The sequence below is a fragment of the Ciconia boyciana genome, chromosome 2 (genome assembly GCF_034638445.1).
Source record: "Ciconia boyciana chromosome 2, ASM3463844v1, whole genome shotgun sequence".
NCBI lineage: Eukaryota > Metazoa > Chordata > Aves > Ciconiiformes > Ciconiidae > Ciconia > Ciconia boyciana.
Genome location: NC_132935.1, coordinates 149,126,004 through 149,153,526, shown reverse-complemented (window position 1 = coordinate 149,153,526; position 27,523 = coordinate 149,126,004). Strand labels below are relative to the sequence as shown.

At 40.0% G+C, this 27,523-nt stretch overlaps 1 protein-coding gene across 5 annotated transcripts in view; it reads right to left on the bottom strand.

Annotated features, from left to right (window-relative positions):
* Nucleotides 1-27,523, bottom strand: part of KIAA1217 (KIAA1217 ortholog) — a 371,546-nt gene that overhangs the window by 297,317 nt on the left and 46,706 nt on the right. The window contains exons 2-3 of one of the 5 annotated variants that reach the window (XM_072854446.1): nt 2,898-3,116; nt 1,956-2,076 (exon numbers count right to left, since the gene is read on the bottom strand). The exons of the other annotated variants lie outside the window; for them this stretch is intronic. The gene's annotated coding sequence lies outside the window, so the exon portion shown is untranslated. The remainder of the gene's footprint in view (nt 1-1,955; nt 2,077-2,897; nt 3,117-27,523) is intronic. 5 annotated transcript variants of the gene reach the window in all.

The following is a 27,523-nucleotide window of genomic DNA, read 5'->3' as shown; positions in this document are numbered from 1 at the left end:
ACCCACCCATCAGTGAGATTACAACTTCAGTAGAGGTCTGGTGGGTTTTGCCCCAATTTTATTTGGCAAGACTATCATTACTCTTATACTAGCACATTGACTTGAAAGCATAATGGTTTGGCTTAAGACTACTGAGTTACTACCATGAATTTAAGAACTCTGAAATATTTGTTTTTTAAAAATAAAATTTAGAGAGAGTTATGCTGACTCTGAAGAGGGGTGGCTAATGTCAGATCTCTTTCCAAAAAGTGCTGAAGACCCTGAGTTTCAAGTGAAGGTATTTTTGTCATAGGTGCCTAGCACTGCATAAGCTTTGACCTTAGTCTTCTAAGTTTCAGAATTCCCATCTGATCTACTGGCAAGGTGCTTCAGTTTTCAAAGTGCTCTTCTCAAGGCAGCAATGCATTACTTAATCCCACATTGGACAAATTCCACACTTCAGCAGCAAGCTCGGTTCCAAGCAGAATTTGCAATTGTCAGTCTCCAGTAAAAAAAAAATGATGGTATTTCTGGCCTCTTTTGTAATACCAACCATTTATGTTTCCACAGCTCTTTTCCAGTGCTTTGTGTTTCTGCATCTGATCTGTGCCTCATGGCTATTGGTCTCATGCTGTTCTTCAGCAGAAAACGACAGGCAGCAGCATGAAAGGGATGGCTAAGAGTCCAAGGATCTATTTTTCTCAGCCCCAGACTGCAACTCTGTTTCAGCAAGCTCCTATCAATAATCATCGTCCCACACCTAACATGGCACTATTAGGACATAAGGCCCACTGTTGTGCCAGAGTCTAAGGCAGTACACAGAAAGCTCCCAAAGACAAAAAAAACCACCAAAAAACAAAAAACAAAAACCCAAGAATTCTGCACACAAGACAATTAACTCCAAAAGAGTTAAGCTATCCAAAATAACTACTGTTTGGGCTTGCTGTCATGGATAGTGCACGTCTCTCAGCATTACTAATCTGGACTAATCTGGTTAAAGGTATCCACCAAATAAAGTGCTGGGATCGGGGCAGCACCTACAAAATAAGACTACTGAGTATAAATCCTTCCAATAGTTGATGATGTGCAGTTGGTGCTGGGGTGATGCACAATTCCAAGGTCTTCACTAGGGATCAAGAACTTTAAAATCAACAAGTTTAATCAATTGGCATATGTCCACAAGACAAAATTCAAGAAGGGTGTGGCTTATATATGACATTATAGTCATATGGGACATTTTGACATGCCCATCCCAGGTGGGGATCAGAAAAAATACAAGAGGATAATTACTACCTTATTAGAATATAATGTTATGAGGTTATAGTCTGCACTTAGCCTAATAATACTAAAGATATAAAACAATCATCCACTTAATTATGTCAACACTTGAACAATACAGATAAGATGAAAGATTTTCTAGAACTGAGATTCATCGCTGTGGAAAATTCCACTTTTTTTTCTAAAGCAACAACATTCCAAATCAGGATTAATAAAAGTGGGTTTTTGAGGCACAAAATGGAATAATTCAAAAGGATTTCAGGCAAATTAAAGCATTGTGTATGGTAAAACTGAAGTTTTTATTTCAGGTGATTTTAGCTTCAAGGTGCATACACTCAGAATAAAAAAGTCAATGCAATTATAGAAACATACCACCTTGCAACTGGTGTTTTCAGTGTAACAGGACACTGCTTCTCTCTCCCTCCTCACTGCTCCCCCACCCACCAAAAAAAAAAATCCAAAGCATCACTGAAATCTTCCAGCAGGGAAACATAATTTTGACCAAATGGCATTTTCCAGGAGAAAAACAGCATGAAAAATGAAAAAAACCTAACCATTGCTTTCTCCAAAGCTATTCCTATGGCAACACCAAGAAGTATGCCATGCTGTTTGTCGGACAGCTCTATTACAACCTTCGGCTCCCCATCTCCTACTTCAACAAATCCCCTGTTAGAGCAATCAGAAAGCATACTGCCTACCTTTGGTTTAGTTCATTCTCATCTTCCTGCTTCTGACTGGGGTAAAATTACTTAAGCCATCTGGAAACATTATGATTATCCATTTGCAGAGGGAAGTCTGGTGGTTCTTTCCATCTAACTCCTTCAAAATAGTATATGAACCATTATTGTTTCTCTGTTCAAGAATTCCAAATGTTTTTTTAGAATACAATAAGCCAAATTCAGAACCACTCCGGAGAGAAGACCTGCCAGAAGTAACACCCACAGACTGAAAAACATTTGCTGCCCACCAGGACCAGTGCAGAGTCCATCCTGAGTCAGCCCTGGGTATTGCCATCCAAACCTGGTGTGACAGCCCCAGCAGTAACCCAGCTTCTGTTGCTTGAAACCCTGAGCTCTGCTAGCTCATAACCCTGAGCTCTCCTAGCTTGAAACCCTGAGCTAGCTCAAAACCTCAGAAGTTACCAGCTACAGCGGAAGGAATAATCCCAATACTGCACTTCCTTCTCGCCACGAGACCATTATTATTCAGGTATTTGTACTGGAGCAGCAACAGCTTATCTGGTGCAGATAAACATCTAAATCTCTTCTGATTTAAAAAGGACAGTCTGTTAATGGATTTCTCAGGATAGCTCCTCCTGTATTTTAAGTAAGCCAGGAGAAATTTTCTGTCCTCAGACTGGTGGGGGCTGGTGCAAAGCTGCACCTTTCCCTGGCAATATAAGCCTCCCACCCTGCACATTGCTATTACCCAGAGCCTTATATAGGAAATAAGAGGAGTTCTGGGTAGTTTTGTTGCATATCAACTATTTAAAGCATGCAGTAAACATCTTCACTCCACCACCTTTGCCTATGTTTATCAAGAAGAGTACCCAATTGTCTGAGATTGCTACTGACCACTGCCATTTCAGAAGACAAAAATAACCTTAACCATAAATATGCTCAAACATGCCACGCACTTACCGTAACTTTTCAAACGTTACTCTCGGAGATATCCTAGGAGAAACCCGAGGAGAAACTCCACAGCTCTTATCAGCTAGAATTCAAAGGAGGGACAGAACAACAGGATGAAACATGCCCAGGCAGGTTAGGGGAGGAAACGGAGACGCTCCTTCTTGCCTCACCGGGATGTAGCAACTTCCAGCGATTGCAGTCCAGCCCCTTCACCAAACTGGTTTGTGCCTTGAAGGGTATGTCAGGAAATTAAAGACACATCATATGCTTTTGTTGTAGCAACGTGCTTATATGTATTTTTAAGTAGTACATACGACCAGAAAACATACACTGTATGGGGTTTTTTGTTACACAGATGTAAATAAAACGTCATGCATATAGAACTAAGAAACCTTTCTCTCCAGGCACTCAGCCTCCTGTAGGCCATAACTATGCACTGTTAATGCACAGCTGGTTTACGACAATTTTTTCCTGAAACAATCATTAGAACGATACATATTCAAACCACCCGCAAAAAGAAAATTTAAGCTTAAATTAGGAGCAGAAAAATAAAAAGAACGTTTATATGGAGCGATGGAAAATTCTTTACAATGAATCCACACACACAATTCCTTTAAATAAAAATTATCCCATCTCTTGATCTTCATGAATTGTTTATAACCAGATTTGGTTAAATACAGATTTTAATTAGTATAAGTCAGTTGATTCAGAAATGGGAATTAGTATAAGACAATCGTGAAGACAGCTTTTTAGCTCAACAATAGTATCCTTGGATCATTAATTTAGTTTCAGAAACTAAGGAGGTAAACTCAATTCCTACCTTACTGCATACAGCAAGATGTGGAAACCATTCTTCTGACCTCCACCAGGCCAGAATGCCACCCTGACCTCCTGCGCCACAGCTGCACTGACCGAAATCCTCATCCTTGCTCTTTTTTCCACATAAAATGGACTGAAAACAGAGAGAAATTGAAACCACCACCCCCCAGGAAGGACGTCTGCAGGGGATCACTGCAATACAGCACTCTGCAGAACCAGGCTATGGTGAGTGACAGGGATGACCCAAGTTTGTTGTGGCCAGAGACAAATCACAGATCACTTGGAAATCACCAGTGTGTAGGGAGACTAACAGTATTCAGATAATATTGAAAAATCTGTGCAGATTATATTGGCACCACCAGACAGCCCTACCAGCCCTCCCTCCCCTGGTCTGTGACTTCTTACTGTGTCTCTTCACCATGTAATACACCTCACTTATGAGGTTCAAAGGGAACTTTTGGAGGGTAACAGAAAAGGTTCCAAGTGACAGAGCCACATGCACCGATCTGTGCTTCTTTATGTGCTCTTGTGCTCCTGAAGCTCCATACAGCTCTACCCAGGCACTCCTCTACATAGAGATCAGCCCCCTTTTCTTAAGATTGGTTCCTAGTATGCAACACAATCAGCCCAAAACCCAGAATTGGCAAAATCCATCATCTGTGCAATTCCACTCGGAGAGGGTCCTGCAAGCATCATCCACCACTTATTCCTGCCAACACCGTACATCTCTGTTCCTTCCCTCCTCCTAGATAGGAAAGGAATTAAGCCTTTGGAAAATAGCAAGTGATTTATATGCATTATTAATACCTCTCAATGTAACAGTATTCAATATGTTACTCTTTGTTGCTTCACATCAAATCACAGTCTCTCAGTTTTCAGAGGAATATTTGCCTGCTCACTGTGTAAAGCCAAATACTAGCCAAAAATTTAAAGCCAAAGAAATTTCTGCTCATTCCTTGACTAAAATTAATTATGTTTTTATAAGCTTATAGTCTGGTGGATCACAGGTATTTTGGAATGAACTATAATATCAAAATTCATTATAGGCTACATTTTGCATGTGGCACTGGCAAATTCTATGTACAATTTCTATCATCAATGATAAGGATTAGTAAAAATTCTTCTATTCAAGCAAAAAAAGCTCACACACACTCCCCCTCACAATATTTCTCATAAATGCAGTCAGGTTACTTATACCATTATGTATTATCATATAAAACTATGAGAGATGTATAGACTGTTGTTCACCAAGTATTGTTTGCCAAAGTGGACATTCATTTTTCTGTTGCATAATTCATTTATGGTTAGATATAGGTGTCTACAGGCAAAACCTATACCTAAACAGAATAGGGTATCAGCTACAGATTTCATATTACTACCGTTAAGAATTCAGTGAGGAACTAAAATCATACAATGATGAAATGACTTTCCCAAGGTTATGCAGGAAGTGCCTGGCAGAAATGGGAATAATCAAACCTTAAATCACCAGAGCCCAGTTATGCACAAAAATCAAATTTCCACTCTCTTGAATTTGGAAAGAAAAATTTAAATCAAACTGCTGTCCTAATCCACCGGAAACATATAATTGTATACTGCATAAATTATGACTAATTTGCTTACAGCCATATGTCTATTTTACTAATATTGACAGCTTATTCCGTATATTAATCATAATATATAGTTTTATTCAGAGTTGTGGTATACTAACATCCTTCTCTAAAATGAGTCCAAATTTTTTTTACATTTTAAAGTACTTCTTTCAAAACCTCTATTCAAAATTTATCTGAAATTTTCTCCATCCTTTCAAAACTCAAACATACCAGCCTCTAACTCTATAAAGTCCAAGTCTAGTATCAATGCCTGGTTTATTTCAGCTCTGTGTGCCCTGCTTTCAAACAAAAAGCCTCTAATGAGATTAAAAGAAAAAAAAATAAATCAACTAAATAGAACAACTCACTTGGGCATCTTAGAAGATCATTTCATATCCATGTAAAAAGTTTGCCGGGGACTTACAGCTCTAATACTGAGGAAATAACATATTGGCCACAAGAGCCTGTGGTTTACTTCGGCCATAGGTTAATGGAAAAAGCAGAACAATAAATAAATGACCATTTGTCCACCTTCACCAGTGTTGTATAGTATGTTAAAACAATGTAAACCTGAACTGTGTAAACCTTCATCCCTCAAAAATTATGAATGGCTTCTCTGTGCTGGAATGTTTCACCGATTCCTGCTAAGTGATTTGCAAGGCTGAGTAGAAAAGCAGAAATATCTTCTCTGTTTCTCATATGAGGATCATCACCTTTTTGAGTCACCTTAGGAACCAGCTACGAGAGAGGATCAGAACAGGCAGTGGTGCCTGCAAGGCTTGTTTGAGCCCAAACGATCAGATTGAGATCTTTCTTGGTGTCACTGATGATAATAAATGTGATGGTATTAGTCCCTTCCTTGCTGATCAATGTCAAATGATCTCCATATAACTGCAAACAATTCACAGCCGTATTTCATGAGCTCCTGAACTGAAACAGCCAGCAGGCAAATAAGACTTGTGCTGCACTGGTTTAGTTCTATTAAAAAAAAAAAAATCAAAACAAAACAAAAAACCCCACATTTGTCCCAGGGACTACATATACCTGAAAGTAATGTGATTAGTCTTTGCTGTGAAAATATTACAGTCACTCAGGTCTGTCTAAATGATAAAAAGAAAAATTACTATTAGAAATAAAAGGACTTGAAATGATTTCTAAGAACATCTATATTTAAACTCCAAAATAGCTAAACCATAAAGCATGTATTTAATAGTAGTAAGTTCTACAATCAAATGACACTTAATTCCTTAGACACAGACCTACTTACCCACCTACCAAGCCTTTAGCACTAATGCATTAAAATCTAACTTACAATCTCAAAAGCTGATACAAGGAAATGTGAGTTCCTGTTTACAGGACATTATAAGGCAACTTTAACCCCCATATCAAGATCACACTTTAGGAATGCTACTCAAGACAAACGTCCCGTTCTGGTTTTGGGTGAACGCATTCCCAAACCTGGGGTGGTTTAGAGCACACCAGAGGGTGCCCGAAGGAAGCTCATGGGCTTTGCCTGCCAGCACTACCAGGTGTTGCTGTAGGAGTCTGACCTGCCCCGCGGTTCCTCCAGAGACACGCTGACCGTCTTGGCTACACATCTCAAGGCAGACATAAATTGCTGTGTGTGACTATCTTAAACGCTTCACTTCAGTTGATGCTAGTTATGCTATGGGATACTAAAAGAAGAGGGAAATGAGTGTGAGGATTTATCTAAGCTCAGTAAATGTACTTTCTTTCACTCTCCCCAGCTTCTGTACATCCAAATTACTCGCACTTACAGTCTCCCCATTTCAGTGGAAATCAGAGATGACACTTGAATTAAGCCGCTTTCTGTAAACCTCTACTTAACCTACTCACACCTCATCTGCTACGCAGCATCTAAGGCAGCCTATACGGACAACAAACTCCCAAGCAGGCTTAGTAAAGGTTTCTCTTGCCATGCAATCATTTCTAAGGCAAATGTTAGGTGAGCAGGTGTTGAACGGAGCCTTCATGTGTTTCCAACTTGAAAACCTGCATGGGAGGGGGGCATCTTTTTAATAACACAGAGTCTAAAATTTAGAGAGTAATAACCATTCAGACAAGACCTTTATCTTCCATAATGATGCAATAGCTCCTTGCTGTAACCAACTGGAAGTTATCCATCAAAGGAATTCGATTTTTAATGTCACAGTATTTATTTTTTCATTGTTCCTGGACATCAATTCATCACCATACTGGAAAAACTGAGAATGCAATTTATAAATAGAGAATTGACGGAGACACCCTTACATGATCTCACCATTCACATCATTTATCAGTAAAGCCAGAACGCGTAGCGACTCACATATTGTTTGCCTAAAAGTCTGTCTTCACAAATATTTTAACCTTTCCCTAAAGACCCTGCCTTTCTGCTACCTGCAGTAGGCAGTAGGGCCTCAAAATTCAGCAATAACAAAGCCTTAACCTTAGATGTACAACTTCTGTGACACTGTGACATTTCCTTCTAGGTTCTGGGAGATGTAAACCTTTACAAACCTTAACTTGCCTTCTCAAAATAAAATACTAGCAGCATTTTGACATGACTGAACACAAATCCCCTCCCACAGTCATGCCTTGCCACCTCCCCTCTCCAGTGTGATCTAGCCTATACCCACCCTGGCAGCTGATCCCACTTACCGGAGGATAAAGGAGGCCGACAAATGAGATGCTCCTAAAAAACTTTAACTCAAACAGCCCATGTCAACATTGGAGAAGCCACCTAGGAGACAGCAGCTTCCTTCCAAAGGGAGGGCACAGTAAGAACCAGAATGAATATAGGTCAGAAAAATTCCATCTCCCAAGTCATCTTGCCTGGACCCTGCTGCTCACTTTGTCCCTAAGCTGCAAGGTCCCAGCTGCTGTCAGCAAGACGTTCGGGCTGGAGCTCCAGCACTTCATGCCTCACAACACCTCCAAGCTCAGGCAGGGACAGGATTGTCAGAGCCCTTGCTCTTACTTCCACCCACATTTTAAAGTCCAGCTTTTGCCGATTTGAAGCTAATGCCTGATTCAGAAAATGGGATTCTTTCAAAAGTGACAGAAAGTTCATTTATATCTGGTTATAGTTTTATAAACTCCTTAAAATTCAAAAGTTGGAGCTAATTCCAACATTAATTACCTAAATATTCAGGCAAATTGCTTCCCTGCTCCCAAGTCAGAGGGTAAAAAACCAGGCTGATGCATCTCAAGGTTTACAAACATAATTGCTTTGGCATCCATAGCTGTGAAGTACTGACAGCTCTTCATAATATCCAATCTGCTTGAATATTCAAAAGTTAGACTTCAGGGATCACTGAAATTGAAGTAGTTTTCCTTCTTTTTTTTTTTTTTATGGGTTTGGCTTGTTTACGCTGTAAACTGGACTTTATGCACACTTCCTTAGTAAATACCCTCAGTATGCAAAACACTGGCATTTTCCTCTAATGGTGAGATATTTTGACACAGAAAAAAATACAAGCATATATATGATCAATAAAATGTTATTACAAACTCAAAATAGGCAACAAGACTCAGACACAGGAAGAGGGTTAATCTTTACTTTTAACTGCTTTTCTAAAAACAATTACCTTTAAAGTTCACTGCCATACTTTAAATATCATCTCTACCCTGCAAAACAGCTACCAGTGGTGCTTCCCCCCTCTTTATTTCATAGTTGTCCATGAACTATGACAGCACAAAATGCACCCAGCATCTTTTGATTAGGATCCTAATTTATAATTATATTCCTGTTAGCAAACATCCCTACATTAAATATTTATTAAACTCTCATTCATCCATTTGTGATTTCTGTCAATCATAAACACAACATCTCTGTTTTTCAGAGCAGCAAAAGCTGCAAGAAAGGTTGACAAGCACATAAAAATGGGCTTTTTGTATACACCTACTCCAGGTTTCTGCTTCGGGGAAGGAAAAATGAACAGTTTTCCTGTGCCCAGATATATGCTGTAAACAGTGCAGCTATCTGACAATTTTGGAAGGTATAATTTCCTAAGAAAAGCAAAAGCCAACTGGAATATCTTAAAAGAAGTCACAGGGCTGTTCTGCTATGTTGAAAACTTCCCGATAATTCTGAGGCTAGCAGGCATATTTCCTACAGAAATATATATTTTTTTTTAATTCAAGTCCTAATCAATTAGCATCTCCTCTTCCACCTCCCTGCCCCTGGCTAAAACACCACTTCTTTTCCCTAACCTAGGCTACCCACACTGAACAAAGCTGTGGGTGCCTAAGTGTTCTCCCACTTGACATGTTAAAATCGTTTTTAACAGCTTAGTTTACAACTGCATGCCTGTAATTTCCTAACACGTCCTGAGGCAGTTTCCTAAACTGTGTCATTATCCCGACAAGTCTTCAGGGACAGGGCTAAGCAAGGTTTAAAATGTTATCTACAGCGCTCCTTCGGGGCTCTTAAAGAGTTTTCCTAGTTATTTGGGTGCTCAATATCAATGGGGGGAAAGTGCTTTTATATTTTTTTATTTGGCATTATCTTTCCACCATATATTTTCCACAACTAACAAAGTAATTGCCCATTTTCATCTGCAGAAAACCAGTATTTTTTTTTTATTGCCTCTTTTGTATCTTCTCAAAATATTCTGTCATTAATTTCATAACACCTTCTTCTGCTGAACACTTTTTCCCTAAGCACTTCCTAAATTGCTATTAGGAAGGCTCTTCTCCATTATTATATGTTTCATCTTTCTAACGCTCTACCTCCAGTAAATTTTACAAGATTATTGTAAAACATTTCAGAAATGAAAAAAAAATGACATTTTGTCACATTAATTATAAAATTATTCCAAGTTTTACAGGAGTAATTTTTTTCAATTTATTTTACTCTTATTCAGCATCATCTTATTAAAAATGACAGCCATTACATGTCTCACTGTTTCAGTAAGGGGAAGAAATCTGCAGCCACAAAAAAGCTATACACTTTTTTTTTCTTCCCCTCCTTGAAAATGCACTGCAGAATTACTCTGAACATCTGGGCATCAAAGGGAACTGGATGTTTTTATGTAGTACAAGTAGCTCAGCAGGGCTATTTTGACTTCATTTTTATCTTCTTTACAAACTGATAAAAAGGGGGATTGCTTCTTTGACATATAGTACGGGAACACTAAAAAAAAAGAAAACTGCCTTCTGCTTCTGCTTTTGACTGAATTTGCGTATTTATTTCAAAATAACAGGGTGAGCCACAACTGCTGGCCAGACTCGCTGTACCTGGGAGAGAGTCACTGATTAAGATTAACATTAAGATCTGTAACATTATTGGAAATTACAATCCAGAGATAATTTGGGGTCAGAATTCCGCCAGAAATGAAAACACTTCTTTGAAAGACATCTGCAGTTACAGGTGCTCTTGTCTCTGTTGGTTACATCAGTGGGATTATGCAGCACCCACTCGCATCCAGGACCACACTTTGGGCTCCTTATGCTTTTATGGCACTACATGACCATCAAATACTTCAACTTTCTCTATTGATGTAAAGCCTGAATAGGTCATAAGATGACGGTGCCAACAGAGGTCACTCAAGGTAACAGAAGAAATACATTCAAGGCCATATTGCATCTTGTGTGGAGCTTGATTTGAATGACGCTAGCTCCCACAAGAGCAGCCTCTTCAGACAAGGGTCAGCCTGATTCTTCTAAGTGGGTTCTGAGTTACTGTGAAGCCAGCTCCCAGGCACGCCTCTGCGTGTCTGGCACGGAGGTCCTCTTCGTAGCAAGCAGGGGCTGGTGCAAGTTGGAGCTGAGCAGAAGACCCACGCTACGGGGTTCAGTGCTGCTGTGAAGTCCACAAACACAGAAATCCTGCGTGAGTGATAACATATGTTCTTCCCTGAAAGCCTGCAACAAGCACACGACAACCTCCCATTCAAGAAATGTTTCCTGTGTTTATCCGCTAACTTTGACGAAAGAGATGTTTCTATAACCTTGTAACGTGTCAAAACAGACGACTGAGCTGGATTCCAGTCAGTCACAAATCAAATTAACATCCAAGATCCCATCTAGCTCCAAAGAGCATCAGTGTAATTTTGATCCATAAATTCCAGATTTATACTATAGTAATGAATAGAATTCCATTGCCAAGTCTGATTCACAAAGGTAAAACACATCCTTCACCACATTTTTAAACCTACTGAGGTCAATAAAAACACTAAGTGAGAATTAACATTAGTTCTCCAGGTACACCGCAGAATCACATTTTAAATTCTCTTTTCTGTTTTTAGGAAACAAATAACAAAACATAATAAATAAAATGGAAAATGAAATATGGATTCTAGCCCTAGACAGCCACATTTTTTTCCCACATGAGATTACTTCTAGCACATTGAAGTTAATAAAACAGAGGTAAGCTGTAAGAATAAAAGAAATACTATTCTTATAAATGTAGTGATAATGTACCATATTTAGTAGAAGATAGGTTAAGTAATAGACACATGGTAATAAGACAAATTAGGTATTTCTACACTTCATACTTTGACTTTTTACTTTCCTTAAGTCAGGTTACTGTTCTTGACTATATGCCAAAACTAGCTATAGCCAACATCATTCAAGAGTTAACTGTTTGGTTCTGAAAATTAAATGATTAAATTTAGTTTTATTTTCATTTATGTAGTGGAATAATTTCTCCATTAAAACACATAGTTGATTCAAAGTGGACATTGATTAAATATTAATGTAGTTGTGTAATGCAATTAAAAGATCACAAAGCTAGAAATGAAACATTAATGCTCACAAAATATTTTAAAAAGTAAAATATTCCCTTGAGACAAAAATCCACAATTATTTGCATTATAACTACCAGAATGGTATTGCTTCTTTTAATAAGATTACAGATTAAATTAAATTTGTCCAAACTAATTTTTTATATCCAATTGGTTTTCTTACCTATTTGAATGGGATTTTGGCAGAAGATTGTAATGTTTCCTATTCTTAAACTTTTTCATATTAAATTCTCTTTAGAAGGTAACAGATAGCTTAATGCATTACAGGAGGATTCTTTGACCTAATTACTATGACTAGTAAGCTTTAACATTTTTCTCCCCAGTTATTTATTTGTTTCACAGCAGGTGCTCAATCAATTTCTTTCCTGTTAGCAGACGGATATATATTTCTATCTTCCATGTAAATATTCTTAAAAGTTAACAGTGAGCTAGCACTTGATTAACTTTATTTATTTATTAATATTTTATCTTGAACTACTGAATGAGTGGAAGGAAGAAAAAGAAAACAAACTATAACTGTTAAAGAGGTTGCTGAAGAGTACACAATGAGGAAAGCTTTAACAACCACTGACATGGAGCTCCAGCACAAAAATAATTAACAGCGGCCAGCAATGAAAGCCATGGGTAAATTATTACTGACAAGCAGAGAAATAAGTGAAGTTCCCTTGTCATTTAGCTCAACCACCAGGACAGTCTCCTGGCTGCGGAGCTGCTCAGAGCCCTCCCTCCTGAGCGATGGAGAAATTCCCAAATGAAGACTTGCTCCATAACCTTCCCTGCGGAGTCCAACCTAGGAGGCATTGTTGAGCTCATCCATTGGACTTCTGCCCCCAAAGCAGCAGCGAGCAGAAGACTACAGCAGCATTCGTACCACCTGCCCTGTCTCCATCCTTTGTGGATGGCTGTTCAGCGCCTGCAGCACTCTTGGGCTCTGCAGGAAACTAAAAGCCGTTTCTCTTCCTGTACCCAGGGAGTGAGGATCCCTGGGTCTCCTATACCTGCCCTAGTCACCACCACACACAGTCCTTCTCAGCATTCTTCTTGCACGTTAAGTATTTAAAATATTCAATAGACAACTTCTCATATAAAATGTACGTTCCTCACCGAGTTCACTACAGGACATCCTGAAGCCAAGCAGTTAACTTAATGCCAAGGAGGTGGCACACCTGGGCTTTCAGGCACCAAAAAGAGGTACATGAACATAACTAGATCCACAATGTAAATTAAATCTATATTTGCTCAGACCTAAACAAGGTGGAGATGTGTTAGATGTATCAAAGGCAGGGTGAGAAGAAGAGCACAACAACAACAAAACAGGCTTTACAACAAAGGATTTCATTTCAGCTATTCATGCAATATATTAACTCACTTGGAAATCTTTTCTTCTGTGCCTCTCCTGCAAAGAAAGCATGTGAAAATAAAACTAGCAGAAATGATCCTGCAAAGAATACAAGTAGACCGCCCAGCTATTACAGGCACTGCAGTCACCAGGCACAAGCCAAGCTGCCACGTGGAGAGAACAGATAGCGTAAGTCACGTTCATCCCTACGTACAGTAAATCACTCTCACCCATCCTGACCTCCCACAAATTTGTTTTGCAAAGCCAGAGTTATCCAGCAAGTAATCTAATCTGAGCAAGCCAAGGAACAGCCATACCTGCATGTATAAATAGCTCTCTCCAGAAAAGCATTCTAACTTTTACTTTCATTTGTTAGTGGTCCTGCACAGACTGATCAGCTCCCAAACAAATACTGAACCTGATAAAAAAGCCCAGGAAGTTAAAATAATGGTAAAGTTTCTTATGCCCATCGTTGAGGTCAAAAATATTTCTGTGTGTCACAGAACTACTGACTGATGCTGACACAACTTGTAGCTAACCATCCTTGAAACATTTACTGGGCTAAAGTTTCAGCATAATGATTTTATATATGCATTAAACAAGATGTTGTAATGGTTCATCACAAACTTCTTTCAGCTTCATAAAAGAATGCGAAACACAGGAAATGAGAAGTCAATTGCTTTTCTCTCCATAGATGAACGTGTGAGATGCCAAGGTTGTATCACAAATGCAGGGCATTCGTTCCCTATAAATCAGTATCTACAGATTCACAATTTGTGTATTCCCTGAAGTGGCAGAAAGGCATGATATGTTTCGAGGTAACATATATTGAATTTGGAAATCAGTCTAAAACTGTGGCTATTAACAGAGACAGCCAGATACTCACCTTCAGAAGGACTTCATGCTTCTGAATTTCTTCCTCAAACTCTTCCTTCTTTCATCATTAGATACTGACCTTTTAACTGTAATTTATTATGAAACAAAAGCAGCTATTGAGCAAAACAACTCTTCCATGAATGTCCATATTAACAACAAATCTCACTAGCTGGGACTGTTAAAACATGCAGGTCTCACAAGGCTTTGCCAGTTCGGAGACAGCCCAACTGAACTTTTCAAAATTCCCGGGTCCAGTAGCGGCCCTCAAGGCACTGGGAAACCCCCACTCAGATGTTTCAGAATTCAATGAACAGACGCCGCAGCCGGCGGAGATGCAGGCTACAGTGGCCAGACCTCTGCTAGAAATCAGCATCGCCACATGAAAGCACCACTCTCAGTTTCAAATTCAGGTAGCAATTTTAGAAATGAAGTCATTTTATATCTACAGCAAGAGGTGCCTAATAAAAACCTCAGATAGATAACTATGCATGAGTTTATTATTATGTGTTCAGGAGGGACTAAAAGATGCTGAAGAATGTGACTGTTTTAAACAGGAACCTTCTGACACCAGATTAAAAACCCCAGAGCACAGCCCAGCTTGCGGCCTGCAGTCTGGGACACGCAGCCCTGGCCAGCCTTGACAAACTCACTGGAGGCAGAAAGCTCTGAGCCTTTTGCAGCCAAACTGCTCTAAGTTTTGACAGACCTTTTCCATCCTGCAGATGCTCTTGATAGGCTTCGAGACATCACAGTATACAAAGCAGAGATTCATTTAGCCTTCAATGGGAATGGCAGGTGCTTGCGTGAGGCAGAAAAAGCCATGTTTTTATGAATGCTACAAAATGTTTGCAAATGTAAAAATGTTGACACTTGGGTTCGCGGACAGTGATTTGAGAGAGACAGGAACAAGCAAAATAAAATCTCCTGAAAAACAGTTTGCTGAGATTTTGATGCAAGTCAGAAAAAAGCTCCATATAGTGACACTATCGACTTCTTCAAAAAAAGAAACAGATCTGCATCTCTGTTTCATGACAGAAGAAATAGGTAGCACAGAGCAAAACACAGCTTAGCTCAACATTACAAATATTAAATTGCAGGTCTGTTGTCAACATCATCAGAGAAAAAAATACGCCATGCTTAGAAAATGCATGGGATAAAACCTGTTGTTCTTTTATAAGGAAGGAGATTAATAACTCTCAGGAACTAAGCTATGATTCTAAAAGGAAGAAACATGAAAAAGAAACCCCCTCCCCCATGTTCTCACCCCACTAAACCCCTCGCTCTCCAGAAGGTGACAATTCCACATCAGAGTACAAGATCAGGTATGGAAATCAAAGTACAGGCAGCTTCATTTCCACCGAGCTGTTCCATTTTGAAGCTTGTGGTTAGCACATTTTTTCCCAACACTGATTTTCTTCAGAAACTTCTGTGCAGAAAATACATGCTGAAACAGAAAAGTCCCTTGGAAGTACAATACTTATTTGAAGAAAGAAAATGTAGTCCACAGACGTGCTGCCAGGTGAATTTATATATAAACATATATAAACTTTTTTTTTTTAAAGCTAACATTTTTGAAATCTACATTCAGCGTTTTTCTTTCTCCTGGCTACAGGACTCAAAATCCTTTAATTTAGAGAGAAAAAAAAAAAAGAGTAAAATTATTTTTTTCATCTCAGAAACCAAAAAGATATCATAGTATAAGTGCAAGTTTCTATCGCCCTTGTGTGCCCACATCCCTCAATCCTAACATTGGTGTTTTCATTGCAGTGACCTGTAGATTTTCTGACATAACCAGTCTGTATGAGATTCCTTCCTAAGCTAAAACTCTTCCTTTTCTTCAAGCTATTGTCTATACACAGGCTCTGGGTAACAGCTGGGCTTGTTTTCTACAAATTAATTCTGCTACTGCTAAGTGAAGAGACAACAGTTGTTATTTGGAGAATGACCAATTTGCAACTATCACTTTATTTTTTATATTTCTCCTTACATTCTCAGCTCAAGCTGTTCAGAGCAGAAATGACTCTTCTTCAAAACAAAATCCAAATTGGAGGATGGGTACCAAGCACTGTAACGTCTACATGTGTGGGAGTCCTCATCATTATTCCTCTACCAGTAGTGCATAGCACTTGGAAATATGTATCTGGGCATGTCCAGTAGATTATACTTATTGCAGCCTCCAATACTTTAGGTAGGTCTCCATTTCATCAACTACTTTCCAGTGACTGCCCTTCCTGCAAATCAGTGTCTTCTCCCTCAACATCAGAAAGTTGCACCTTCAAATAAGTGCTGGCAGATACCAACTAGCAGACCCCAAAAGTCATCACCCCTTGCCATCAAAACTGAGCCTGTTAAACCCAAAGACAATATAAAAACCCTGCTCAATAAATTATATTTCATAGTTTGGAAATAGCTAACTGATTTACTGTTGAATTAATGGTTTTCTCCACATGGCTCACGTTCATGCTAGCCATATAAGAAAATAGGCTTTCTAATATAGAGCTATATAAAAGTAGGGTCATCTTTCTCTGAACCAAATACACAAGATAAATAAAGCTCAGACTCAACAACAAAGCCACTCGGTGGCATGGAGTCCAATATGACCATACCCCAACATCAGAAGAGACTACTTGAGCTACTGAGTCCATCCCAAGCAGCTTGTATGTCCAGCCCAGAGGAGCTCACAAACCATCTACTCACACACGTCACTCAGCACATATACAACTCCAAACACACTACTCCAAACCCAGGACCTACGATACAAAAATGCTACAAGTCTAAGCTACAACAGTCAGGAAGAAGAGCCAAAGGCATCACTAATGAAGAGCGTTAACCGTAACAGCAGGGAATTTCTTAAGTTAAAATTCTCAGGTGATGTTAATGACAGACCATAATCCATGTTCCAAAGCACGACAAAGTAAATTTGAAAAAACAGAAAGTAATTCCTAGATGGTAACATCCAGTCTTAAACTCAGTCTAAGTTTCACTGCTCCTCCCTTTTTCTCCACATAAAGCCAGCTATCAACTATCATTACTTCCTTTGCAGGTGCAACTAAGTCGCACTGTCTGTGTAAGTTTGCAACCATTACATAGTAGCACTACATCCAAAAAGATGACAAAGTGACTAGTCAACAGAGAAGTGACAATCCTGAGGTCAGATGTGAAGGGCCACCTTTGCTGCTGGCCAGAGGCTCTAGGCAAGAATCAGAAACCATCCAAAAAGCTTTCTAAGGAGTAGCCCCTTCCTAACCAATGCCACACCACCAGTTGGCTGCAGCTGGCAAAGCAAAAGCATTTCTGTCTCCTGCCCTGGCACGAAGCGCAGGTCAGAGTCGATCATTACATTCCCGCTGCACCATTACAGTGCCCAGGCTGGATGCAGTCCCTAGAACAATTAACCCAGCCCAAAACCCCTGTCCTAAAAACACATTTCCCACACATGACCAAAGATTTCCATAGTGTATGCACAAATATACAGGTATTCCCTCACGCTTGCACATCCAGCCAGAAGGCAGGATTGCACACAAATGTTGGATCTGATAGTAGGACTTAACACGACTGCTGTGGTGGAGGGCATGTGTCTGGTGACAGGGCAGGAGAGTGGTTTAACACAGTAACCCCCAAATGCCTCAAGGGGCTACATGTCTTCTCAAGCCGTAAAACTGAGGTCATTGCATTGTGCATTTCCAGCGGTGTCCTGCTTCGGCACGAAGTTGCATTGTGCATTTCCAGCAGCGTCCTGTTTTGGCACGAAGCAACAGAGAAAAAATTGCTTTGGTGTGCTACATGGTGTGCACAAGCAGGACAACTCCTTCATTTCAGCTCAGTCAGCTCTTTCTGTGTTTCTGGCATTTGTCAGGGAACAGTGATATTGATCTATATCCTCGTTATTTGGCAAAAATTCACTTGCGGTCACCCAAAACATTCTTGCTTAACACTTAGCTAATAAAATGCACATAGACTGTCATCAAAAGAAATAAAGCTGTATGTCAAAGCAACAACAGATACATAAGCTACTTTTCAGACCGCTAGCAAGTCTACACACTTGCTTTAATAGCTTTGGAGGAAGAAACTGTACACAAGCGGAAAAGCTGAAGGTACATGAAGAGGACCTTCATGTACTCTTGTATAGTGCTACGGCAACAGCATGAATCAGGGTATCACTGATCTACAACCATCAAGTGCCTCTCCTGCATCTCCTGTACTGCACAAAGTAGGGCAGTCCAGATCCAGTCATTCTCCTTCCTTCCACAAATTGGGTACGTTGTATCTTTGTCTCCATATACAGCTTATAGGAAAATGAAAATTTCAGAAAATAATCTGAAGTCAAACTAAACTTCCACTTCTGCCCCAAATTTCAGGAGGATGGGAGGGAATAAAGTGTTTCAGGCTTTACAGTAAGCAGCCTGTCTTCTAAATTCTGACAGCAACACAGGCTGAAAAAAACACTTCACCTTTACAGGTGAAAATCATATCAGAAATACATCACAAAATTCAGAATGTTAATTCTTTTACTTTTTTTTTAATTAACAAAAAATTCCGTTATTACATAAGAAAATGTGAGTTACTTTCTAATACATATCACTATAGCTATCCCTATGGCAGGATACTCTAACTAAAACTGATGTAATTAAACAACCCTCAACTTGTGCTCTATGGAGCCTATGGAGTAAACGATATGACTGCTCAGGTAAAATCCACATTTAATTAATAAGCCTACATACTGAAAAGTACTCAGCTATCACTTTGAGCCAGAAACCCAGCGACAGTTTCATAAAAATCACCTGGTTTTTATTCCTGATGAAATAATATTCACCTAAGTATTTCTGCAAGAAAATAATACGCCGCGTGTTGCCAGCTGTCCTGAGTTATTACACTCCAGCGTTAGCCACAGATTGCCACGCAGCAGCAAGCCAATCTACACGACTACTGCCGTTTATAAACCTCAGCATTCCTCTCGTGTAACAAAACCTGTTTGAACACTTTGTAAGAGTTATCACAGGATATCAGAAGATACAGCATGGCCAAACGCCAGCCAAAATTCACAGGGTTTTAAAGACCACAGGCTCTAACCTTTTGCCTGGCCCCTCTCCCAACCCCTATCTTTTCCAGTTTACATTTGTCCACGAGGGCTTCAACAAGGATCTGTTTAATGTAAACGGTAAATATTCATCAGTATGTTCCCTCTTCTGGAGTCATGAGCTATCGTAAGTGTTTTTCAAGGAGGTGGAGTAAAAATCCATCATTAATCCATGTGGCACTTTTTATATAGTAGCTGAGGGAAAGCAGATTCACATCTCCACAGTCTCTTGCACTCTCAAATCTCTGGATTCCTTCAGGTCCTTGACCTCACACTGCCGATGCAAACAGTTTCCACTAGATGGTGCGGGATATGTAGGACATGTAACTCTCTAAATTATTAGTAAATATACATTCAGTAAATGGTATTTCCACGAGTTTCAGTTGCAACTCTCTTCCCTTCCAAAAAAGAGAATTAGTTTATAGTAAAACCAAAGTGCATACCTTACAAAGCATTAATTCAACCCAGGATGTGTGCACGCTGGTTCTCTGGGAGGATAAAAGCAGTAACCCTGAAATCCTATTATCCAGTGAATTGCCTTAAAAATTAAGCATGCCAGTTTATTACTTCAAATAGAAAAAAATCGAAGTCATCCCAGGGGGAAAAAAAAAAAAGTGAGAAGTCTCTCTTCCCCCCCCCCCCCCAAAAAAAAAAAAAAAAAGAGAGAGAGAGAGAGAGAGAAAAAAAAAAAACTAGGAAGTCCAAGAGAATGCAAAAAACCCTAGGGTTTATTCAGCCCCATTTCAGCCCACATCTGAAGTGCTATTCTGTTTTGAAGCTGTGACTATGAAAGACAGCTTCTTACTCAGGAATCTTCTACCGGGGACCCAACATGACAAATTCAGCTTTCTCTGGCCCTTGGCCGTGTTGGCACGGCACAGCACAGCGCTCCATCGCTCTCCCCAGAGCCGTGAGAGTGTGAGTTGGGAAGGGGGGAGGAAATTAATTATCAGAACTGCTGTGCAAATTTCAACACTTATTCTTTTGTAAGAATTAGTCTCAGATGATCTACACAGTTATCACTGAGGACTTGATAAGACTCGGGTATGATACAATTGTTAATTAAGACATAATTTCTTCAGAAAAGTTTGCATTATTGAGTGAGAAGGAATGAACTCAGCTTGACTCTTGGATCATTGAATGAATTTGCAGAGTGTGGAATAAATAATAATAATTAAAAAGAGAAAAATCATAATCCCCACTTATTTTTAACCTAGGCACATATTAGAATAGAAACCATTAAGACAAAATAACCATTAAATCTTACTGACATTTTTAGGCAATTTTCAGTGCTGAATAGCATGTTAAGTCTATACGCTGTTGAAAAAATTTGAAGCAAGCATACATGATCTAAAGCAGAAACAGATTCATTCCCCACTGACTATTAATCAGAAACAACTGAATAAATTCAAAGTGGCACAAAATACTACACCACAAAATACTACTGAGCATGTGGTACAGCACAGGGAGGAACTGAAAAGTCCGCGTGGGCCACAGCTGAAATACAAAACTTGGTGCAAGAGGGAAGGGAGCGGGCAGGACCAGTGAAGCAGAGAGGAACTGGAGACCTTCTGGGCGTGACCCAGGAGAAGGCTCTCCGGGGTGGCAGGGAAAGCCCAACAAACCGGAGCCAGGCTCTTTCGCTGGGGAGAATCCCACACATAAAGCAGCTGTATTGCTTTCCAAGAGATTTTGATGCTCCCGCCCACAATCAGGCAAACAAAGTAAAACAGTTATAGCTTTGAATGAGCAGGGGAGGATTTTTTTTTTTTTTTTAATTAGCTTCAACTCTTACAGACAACTTCTGAATTACAGGCAGTTACAAGGGTAGTCCACTGTGAAAGGTGCTGCTGCAAGAAGCTCCCATTCGACTAGACTGACTTGCTGCCACCAAATTCCCCTCCTGCCTATGGATGGCTAACAAATAGTGCTTTTTCCAATAAAAGGTAACTATATGGAGCCACTGAGCTTCCATTCTCTCATCACAGCCTCATGGACATCTCACCATTCAAAAACTCCCATTTCTCAGTTCTCCCGGAAAGCATATCATTTCACCTCTGCTATATTCCAGATATAAAATTAAATTCACAGGGAAACTGAAAAGGAAGACATAACCACCTGAAAAGATAGTCAGAAGATAGGATTGCTCAGAAGATAGCCAGCAATCACCAAGTAAAAGGACCAGGAAAGAAAGGAAAAAAAGAAAGGGAAGAGGCAGAACTGTACCCAACGAGAAAAAAAACACTGAAAGCAAATGGAAAAATAGGAGAAAGTGTACTGTGAGAAGGACATACATATTTTAAAACTTGTTTCCAACCCTTGACAACTAGGATATTAATTACTATTTAATAAAAAAAATAATTATCTCATAAAGACTGCATCAAAGTTTCACTCCACAAACAAAAATGATAGTACTGTAAGGTAAAAAAGGTCAGAGGAAGAAGAAAAAAAAAGTTCAATTAAATAAAGCTTAAATGTGACAAAAGAAAATAAAATTTTAAAAATCAAAGTCTGAATATTCCTATATTATCACACTGAAAACATGAAACAAAATTAGGGTGATTTGAGAGACTGCTACATAAGACTGATAATTCATTATAATACCTCTGAACTACAGCTTTCAGTACAAACTACAGTTATTCCTTCCAAACTTGAAAGAGCAGAGACAATACTGAATTCCGTATTAGTGTGAATTACATAAACATTTGACTATTTTATCTTATAAAAACACAATAAAAATATCATTACCTTATACTTATGATGCTGGTAGAACAGCCTTTCCAACTTTTTTTATGACCATCAGGAAATATTTCCTCGTAATTAAACTAATTCACCTCTTCTTTCTATGGAAGAGTGGTTAAGGAAGTTATTCTCACTTCAGTGACAGGTGACAGTTATTCAGTGACAGTTATTCTCACTTCAGTATCCCTCTCCTGTTACTGCTCCTGCTCTTTGGGATTTTTTCTTTTCTGGTGGAGCTCTTCCTCTTCTTATTTCCCTTAGTTTCCTGACTCTCTTGCCTTTGAGCGTCTTCTGAGCTCTGCTTTTTCCTTCCTCAGATGGTTACTTCTTCCCTTGCAGCTTCCCCAGCAAAGTGCCCAGCCTTAGCAAGCAGTTCCTTGGGAATCTGATAATGGCTTTATATTTTGGAATTACTTGGGAGCTACGTTCGAGGGTATTTCATTATTAGTTTATAACTCAATACCAAGCAAGTCAGTTACAGACTCAAATGAAGAGGTCATTCAGCTTTATTTTTAAAAGTCTACGTACAAGACAGCGATACTTATGGAGCCAGACTATCTGGCAGCAGATGCACAGAATTACTTTATCAGGAGTTCTTATCAACAACCGTCTGGAGTTTATGATTTTATACATTTTTAGAATTAACTATTGTAAAATAGGTAGCTGAGAGGGAAACACAAGCTACTTGCTTATCCCATTGCAACAGAAGCCCCATGGGAACAGTTTGCATAGTACTCTCATAAATCATCATTACAAGTAACTTTCAAAGACGGGGGAAAAAAGGGGGAGGGAGGAGTAAAAAAGCCATTCATAATAAACTGGTTTTGCATTACTGCAAGCATCCTCTACTTCAGGAGGGGCTGATGTAATGTACTCATCCCATGATGGTACCAAAACCGCCTCTCTCCTGCTGCGTGGGATTGTGGCACACTGCTGATAGCCACCAGCTACGAGAAGAACATCCTAAAAGGCCACCCACAAGTGGGTGCCACAGCTGCCACGCTGTTACAAAGAGTGCTAACAGGGATATTCAGGAACAGCAATCACCATTTTTATCCTCCTCTGTGGTACTCTACCTCAAGTTTAACTTGTCCTTGCTTCTATCAAAGCCAATACACAGCCCTCTGAAGGGCTTCTCCTATGTCCCTGTGTCCCTGACTCTTGCTGTCCTTCACAGGGACATCAATTACAGCAAACTTCTTACTATTCTACCTACACGAAGGTTTCCAGGGTCAACTCTGCCTGTGTGACTGCTGGTCCTTTAGCTTCAGTTAATCACAATTATTCCTAAAAAATGGACAGTGATTTGCCTGTGAAAAACAGAAGTAGATGCATTTCCATTTTTAAAAAATCATGTATTAAAAAAAAATGAGAGGTAAGATGACCTCACAGGGTAACCTAGGATCTGCTTTCAAACTTCCCACATGGTGGGAACTGCATCTTCTAGGGACAGACCCTGGCACTATGGCTGGAGCAAAAGCAGAGGACAACCTCCAACCCAGAACAAACACCAAACCGGCACATGAGCAGCATTAGAGCGCACCGGACTCCTGGGTGAATAGATTTCCACATAAGAGTTAAAGGACACTCTGAGAACAAGAAAAGAGATTATTACAGTGATTACATGATACATGGGAGATGCAGTGACTGGGAGGGAAGAGACAGCCAAGGGAGATGTAATACAGCTTGGTGCAACATGGGGAGGAGAAGCGTAAGAGACTAGTATGCAGGGAGCAGACTAGAGCTGTAGGCAGAAGTATTAAAAATCAGAGGCTTTTTAAATCTTACGTATGTTACTCTATAAAGGATTTAATTACCCCAAAATATTATGCTACAATATTTCCTTCTTCCTATACCATCAGACTACTCACAATATGTTATGAGAAGATACAGACACTTAAAATCAATTAGTGCTAATAAAATCATTGACTCAATTCTTGTATACATCAAGAGAAAACCATATCCACAGGAATACGGCTGACACAGAAAGGAAACTTCAGCAGAGTGTGTTCAGCATTAGTCTGGAGCACATAAGCGCATCATGCCAGCGGACCTGTCCCAGCCTGTGGACCAGGACAGCAGCTCCACACTAAGTCCCTTCTCTCTGCACCAGTTTGGGGCAGAGCCCATCTGCTGTCTCTGAAGCTGGTGGAGCCTTGCATCTGCAGGTCTGGCCCCTTTATCTCCCAAACAGGTTGACCTCTTGCTGACTGGGAACAACTGCTCAGCCGCAGGGGCCAGTATTGGTCGTTCCAGGCCATACTGAGCCCTAACCAGCTGCTGGTGTTCACACCTATGCCCTGGTCCTGCTTACTAGTCCAGGCGTGGCCTACAGGACCAATTTCCAGTCTGAGCTAACACAAAGCTGTATCTTGTGATGCGATTTGCTTTGCTGATACCCGGGCAAACCTTGGGGGTGACACAACATTAAGAAAATTATAGCAACTAGATAAAGAACAACTCACTAAGCAAGCCCAATACCCTGTTTATCTCCAGCAGCTCCTTTTATTTAGCTCCTTTTAATTTATTTGCTGAGTTCCATATTACAAGCACTTATATTTTTTGCCCTTGACACTCTCATTACAAAGCTACCCCCCAATATCTTTTTTTAGAGATGTTCTTTTTCATTTCTATTTTAAAATGTCACTCAAATACAACGCTTTGTTCTCCAAAATGTCTCCCTTGGCTTCAGATATGCATTCCAGATATGCACTATTTCTAATTTGGGGGGGGAATACTTCTATATTCAAGCCATTTCTATATTTGAGCAGCACGGCCCAGCAGACTTAGATAAACTAAGGAATCAGATTAATGCAGACTGTCCTTTCCAAACCCAAAACCTTACTTACATGCATGTTTGTACTTATCTTTCCATTCATTTTAACTTGTGAGAACTCAATCCAAGGCTATTTACTAGAGCCAGCTGTTTTAATGGACTCATTACTTACCCAAACCCACATCTCAATAAGCTTGGGGAAGCTGCCAAAGGATTTGGCTGAACCTCTCACAAGGCCCCATGACAAATGGTAACTATCATTTTATTATCTACCTCAGTGATATGAAGGTCTGGTTAGAGTCTCCAGTTCTGGATGATTAAAGAACAGCAGCAAGTTTCTGCTTTCCACCCATCATTAACATGAAGATTGTGACTGCCTGGACATGCAGGCTACGATATGTACCCTGTCACCTCCAGGCTCAAACCCTGGAATTGTCTGTAAATCAAGCAAAACCCCTGGGATATATTCAAAAGCCAGGGCACTTGCTGCCTGTTACCTTCCTGAAACAAGAGCTCCAACCTATGAACTCTGCAATCATGCAGGACACTGGTGTTTTTCCACCACAGCAGCTAAGTAGAGATACTCAGCCCAGCACGCCATGGTACAGAAGAGAGGCAATAAAGGCTACAGAGAGCCCCAAAATGAGCTCCCTCAGAGTTCAAGCTCATTTTCCTGACACCTGAAGCTGACTGGTTTATTTTCAGAGTAAAAAAATCGAGGCTTTTGAGCAGATGGATGGGAGTGGCTGAAGTTCTCCAGGAAGCCCCAGGGTGGGATGTTTCTGAGGTAAAATATCTTCTTTGGTGCCGGCTTTCACGCAGCCAGTTGTTTTGCAGTGGCCATTACTGTATTTCAGCAGAGAATGAACCCCACCCTGACATTCAGCTGGGACAGAAAGATTGCTCCTTGCCTTAATTATTTATTCAAGGCTTAAAATCAATATTTTAGGAAACAGAAAGAAAATTACATATGAGAATAAGGAAGGCTGAGTTGTTTGACATATCGATTTGCTTCGGTTCTGCTTTTAGAAAATAGTAATCTCCATTTAATCATGCTAAAAAGGAGTCAAAATTATGAGAAGTTTGGCCGAAAAGCTTTGTTCTGGGCCTTGTCTGAAAGAAAGCCTGATCTGTGCCGCACGCCTCCCTGCAGCCTTCTGTTTGCTGCCCCCCACTGCATTTCCATCACTTCTGATGCCTTAGTTAAAGTGCTGCAATAATAATAACCAAAACACAATGTGGGATGGGAGAGAACAACAACCAGAGTCATTAAAGCCATGCATAAGGCAAAAGTAACTGAAGGAGCAGGAAAATAAGCAACTGCGCTTCTGTGCAGAACTGCTGCTATTGTAAAGGTGCGCGTAACTATTACAAAATACATCCAAGACACACAGACTGGTGATTCCCCTGAGATGATTTCTACAACCGAATTTCTGCTTCACTCCTGAACAGTATTTCAGCTGATGGTTTTTAAACTGCTTGACACTTCAAGCTTTTCCTGTCATCTGAGAAAAATAACATTTCTAATGTCCTATATATGATCTTCTACAACACTACTCTGATGCAAGACCCTTATTTCTTGCATAGAAATATGACCAAGAGAGAGACTTTGTTAAACATTTAAAAACTTAAATGGTCTAAGAAATCTCTCATGTATGATATGAGTTAGAGTTTCTCTTACTCCGAGTTGTACTCACCACAAAAGAAGCACGGCTCTGCACAGTAGTGGCTGTGCTTGGTGGAGAGCCCTGACTCTCCATCACCGACCCAGGAGCCAGGAAGGGGCTCCCAGCATGGACAAGCCCAAGTAAAATGAAAAATCCCCTCTTTCCTTCAAGATTTCCTATAACACCCCAGCAAGTATTCCTGGAAGTCTTGCTGCTGACTAGAAAGGGGTCTCTTCACAGCTGCTCTTCAGAAGTGTGGAAAGCACTTGGACGCCAGGATGCATCTAGGCCATGCAGAGCCAGCTGAGGGCAGAAGCTAGACCTCTGGAGTTCAGGCACTCTTGTGCATGCAATGGGACGTGCTACGGAAGTAAATACAAACAGAGCTTAAAGCATTAGGGAAAAGAGAGGACAAATACATTCTCTGTGCAGAGACAACTGTTTAAAGAGCTGCAATCCTACAAGAGGTCTCCTCTTTTTCACTGGAACATGTTGCAGGTAGTTCCCCTCACCTCACCTCTCCCTTCTCACCAAATAGAGAAAGGCTGCCCAGAATTTACTACTCCAGTCTTTATTACAGATAAAATCAAATTCATCCTTCTTAACACAGATCAACAGCTAAAGATATTACCCCAACAATATTCTCAAGCTCCCAGCAGTTTCCAGCTCAGTTTTTATGACCCGTTACACAGGCATCTCACCAACTATGCCATGGGTGTCTTGCATGTTTATCGACTATTCATGTTCCAAGTAACGTTAACCTTTTTTAAAAAAAATTAGTAATATTCACGCTTTTTGTTCTCAGGGTGCCTTCAGACATTTGGCTAGAATTCAAACTTTGAATTTACTGCTCTTACTTGTGGGGTGTTTTCCTATCGTGCTCCTATATTAGACTGCTGGCGCCTACCAACTCATAAATTTGTCTCTACCTTGTTAGTATTTTTCGCACATCTTGTCTTAGCAAAGGTTCAAAAGTTCATTAGCAAAATGCTACTTATCTCTCT